Below are 4,941 nucleotides of genomic sequence, written 5' to 3'. Positions count from 1 at the left end.
ACCCACCACATGTTTACATGGCTCACCCAAACATGCCTTGCAACAAACCTACATGTGTTGCATGAACTCACAGGTCCTCATGGCTACCAACACACCCTACCTACTCACCTAGTGCTAATGCACCCTGCCCACACACTTACCTGCCTTGCCCCAACCTGCCCCATGACACACCTACCTATTTTGCCCCAACCTGCACCACTACGTGCCTAAAACCACCATATGAATTTGCCTGGTCACATGCCTACACACCTCGCCCAGCCACACACCATCACATGCCTACCTGCCTCATTTCAACCCGCCCCACCACACACCTACCCTCTTCACCCCAACTTGCCCAACCACATGCCTCTCCACCTCATACCAACCTGCTCCACCACATGTTTATCCTTTTGCCCCAACCCGCCCTGCCACATGCTTATTCCTGCCAACCCAAGCTACCCACCACAAACTTATGCACCTTGCCAAAATCCAGTCCTCTTCAACCTACTCTCTTGGCCCTAACCATCCCCATGACATGACCACCAACCTTGTCCCAACATGCCTACCCACATGGATACCCAACTCACCCCAACCTGCACTGCTACATGACTATCTGCCTCACCCAATCTCATTCCACTGCATGACACCTGCCTCACTCTAACCCATCACGCCAATGACCTGGCCACCTCAAGCAAAATGAACTTACCGCACACCTACCTGCCTCACCCAACTCACCTTGCCACACAACTACCCTCCTCCCCCAACTTGCCCCATTGCATGCCTATCCACTTCACCCCAAATTGCCCCACCACATGCCTATCCATCTGTCCCAACTTGCCTCACCACACGACTAGACACATTTTCCCACTCTGCCCCATGACACACCTACCCCTTTGTCCCCAACCCAGTCTTTGAACAACTAACTGCCACCCCTTAACTGGCCCCACCAGAAGACTAGCTGCTAGCCCCAGTGGACACTACCACACACCCAGCCATCTCACCCCCAAGTGCCTAACCCCACCATCCTAATCTGCCATGCTACATGCATAACCTGCCCACCTCATGTCACCCAGCCACACACCTACTGTCATGCCCCAACCTGCATACCAGAAGCCTATCCACCTTGTCCAAACCCACACCACAACCAACCACCTGCCTTGATCCCCCCACTCTGCTAAATGTCTATCCACCTCACCTGAATTGGCCCCAACACAAACCTACACATCTCAACTTAACTCACCTTTCCACATGCCAATCTCTGCATCCTGATTGCAATACCTCACGCCTACCCATTTCAACCCAACTCGCCCCTTCAAATGGCTACCTGCCTTGCACCAAACTGGCCTGCCACACAACTATCCCACACCCCAATTCACATCTCCACACTCCTAACCCCGACACCCTTACACCAAGACACACACTTACATACCTTGCCCAACCCATACCACCACAGACCTAACTGCTTGACTAACCCACCCAGACCTAACCCAGACCTACCCACCCCACCACATGCCTACCCACTTTACTCTAATCCACCCTCCCACATGCCAACCCACCTTAACCAAATCCACCTGGTCACACCTCTACCTGCCTTGGCTCAACACTTTCCAATTCACCCTGAAAGATGCCTACATGCCCTGCCCTGATCCACTCCATTGCAGGCCTACCAGTCTCATGCCAACCTGCCCAGACAAATGCCTACCCACTTAGTCCCATCCTACCCCACAACATGCCTACCCAACTTGCCTGAACCCAACCCTCCACATTCTTACACATTCCACTGAACCACACACCACCACAAGCCTAGTGGTTGAGACTCAGTTTACCCTGTCAAAAGCCTACCACCCTCTCCCCAACCTGCCCCACCACTCACCTATTGCCTCACACTAACCCCCACCACATGCCTGCATACCTCTCCTTATCCCACCTCACCCCACACCTACCCTTGCCACCCCAAGTTGCTCAGCCTACACCTACATGCCTCACACCAACTCACCCCTCCAAATGCCTGCCCAACTCACCCCAACCCACCCAGCAGCATGCCTAGTGCTTCACTGTACCTATTCAACCAATGCCTATCTGCATCAAGCCATCCTGCTGTGCCAAAAGCCTACTCCATTCACCCCAAACCTCCCCTCCCCAAACCTACTCCTATCTCAAAATCCACTCTGACTCAGGACTACCTGCCTTGCCCCAGCCCACTCTGCAACACACCCACCCATCTCGTCCCAACCTGCCTCACCACACATTGAGAAACCTCACCTGAACCCACCCGCAAGATGCATAGCCAATTCAACACAACTGCCTCTGCCACATGCCTAGCTGACTCACTCCAAAGGACCCCACCATGGGCCTACCTACCGCACCACAATCCACACTGCTACATGAACATCCTCTCCATATGTCAACTTCCTTCTTAAAACCTGCACTTAAACTTGGCTACCCACTTCATCCCAACCTGCCCCACCAAAGGCCTATCCCCCTTGCACTGACTCACCCCTCCATATGTCTACCCATTTTGCCCATCACACCCAGTTACACACCTAACCACCTTTCCCCAACCCACCCCACAGCACACATTCCACTTCATACCAAGTAGACCTACCACAAGCCTACCTACCTCACCCCAACACACCCCACCACATAACTATATGCCTCCTGCCAACCCACCTGGTAATAAGCCTACATGTCTCACTTAACATGCCTTGGCACATGCCTACCTACCTCACGCCAACAGATCCCCTATGTGCATAGCCACCTAGCCCCAACTGCCCTCACTATATGCATAACTGACTCATTCCAATAGACCCCACCATAGGCCTACTTGCTCTGCCTCAACCCACACTGAAAAACAAAAACCTGCCTTGCTGTAACCCTCTGAAACACACTGACAGCCACCCCAAACTGCAATGTCACATGCCTACCTCCTTGCCTGAACTTGTCCCACCATACACCTATGTGCCTTGCCCAAACCTTCTAACCCCATGCCTACCACCCCCCCCCTGCCTACCATGAGACCCTATCCTGACCCTCCACTTGCCCAACTTCCTGGCCCCATCCTACTTGACAAGTGCTTATCCCTGTTACCCCTATATGCCCTGCCACACGCTTAACCTTGTTACCCCTACCAGCCCTGCCACTTGCCCACCCACCTCACAGCAACATACCTCACCTATATGCATCCTGCCAACCCACCTGGTAACCCTCCAACCCACCTCACTCTAATCCACCCTGTCACAGGCCTTCTCGCCTCCCAACCAGAAGCCTAACCACCTCACTTGAATCTGTCACTCCACATGCCCACTTGCTCTGCCATATGCTGCACTGCCACAAGCCAGGTGGCCACATCTCAACTCATTTTGACACAGGTCTGAGAGCCTTGCCCCAACATGCCCAGAAACATGCCAGTCTCCACCACCTCAATATACCCCACCACTTGTCTACCCACTTCACTACAACCTGCCCCACCATGTGCATACTTGCATCACCTTAACCAGCCCCACCACACACCTATCCCCACCACCCTAAACTGCCCAGCCTATGCTTACCAGCCCCACACCAATTTTCCCTCAAAACGCCTACCTGCATTGCCCCAACCCACCCTGACACATGCTTACCTGCCTCGCTGAATCTGTCCAGCCAATGCTTACCCATTTTGCCCCCTTCTACAGTGCCAAATGCCCTACCCTATTCACCACAAAACTCTGCCACACATCCACTTATTGTCAACCCAGTATGACACATGTTTACCCACCTTGCTGCAACCTGTACTGCCACACACCTACCCAACTCAACCCAACCCACCTTGCTGTATGCAGACCAGCCTCACATCTCACCTTGTCACATGGCAACACAGCTCACCCCAACATACCCCACAACAATCCTACCCACCTCATATGGACTTAACCCTTGATATGCCTACCTGCTTCAGCCAACATGTCCCATCTCACACATACACACCCTGCTCCAACAGGCCCTACCACATGCTTACTCTCTTCTCCCCAACTTGTGCTTATACTCCCCTACTTACCTTGCCACAATCCACTCCACCACAAACCTATCTTCCATCCTTTCACACACCTACCTGTTTTATTCATCACACCATCCATACACCTAACCATCCAGGCCACCCCACCTTGTACCAAACCACCTCACCACATGCCTACCTGCCTTACTGAACCCATCCAGCCTTCACCAACACATTTGACCCAATCAGCTTCACCAAACTCCTACCCTATTCATTCAAAATCTCCCACCTAACACGCCTAACCACCTCTTGCCAGCTTGCTCTGACTTGTACCTACCCACCTCACCTCAACTGACCCTGCCACAAACCTACCCACCTCTTACCCACCTGCCTCTCTACATGTTGATCATCCTTCCCCCAACCTGCCTCATGACATGCCAATCCACCTCACTCCAACCCATCTCCTGCATACATAACCACCTCACCCCAGCTGGGCTCTACATACTCCTAGGTGCCTCACCTCAATGGACCCGACCAGAGGCCTACATGCCTTGCCTCAACCAACTTCACCACATGAAAAAGTGCCTTGCCACAGCTTCCTCCCACAAAACTACACATGCCACCCCAATCTGCAATGCCAAACAGCTGCCAGATTCACTGAAACCTGCCCAGTCACATGCTTACTGCCTCACTCTAACTTGTCCCACCAAATGCCTATTCCCCTTTCCAAACCCACCATGTCACATGCCTATCGACTGGCCCCACCCCGCCCCACCACATGTTTACTGTCTATCCTTAACCTGCCCCACAATCCACCTACATGTGGAGCCCAAACCTGCCTTTTCACATGCCCACCCACCTTATCCAACTGTCTGACAAATGGCCACTTCACCACCCAATCTGCCCTGCCACATGCTTAACCCCGTCACCCCTAACTGCCCTGCCACTTGTCTACCTGCCTCACCCCAAACTGGCATGCCAGACACTTATGTAGG

The sequence above is a fragment of the Capricornis sumatraensis genome, chromosome 2 (assembly GCF_032405125.1).
Source record: "Capricornis sumatraensis isolate serow.1 chromosome 2, serow.2, whole genome shotgun sequence".
Classification (NCBI taxonomy): Eukaryota; Metazoa; Chordata; class Mammalia; order Artiodactyla; family Bovidae; genus Capricornis; species Capricornis sumatraensis.
Note: the sequence above shows the minus strand (reverse complement) of the source record.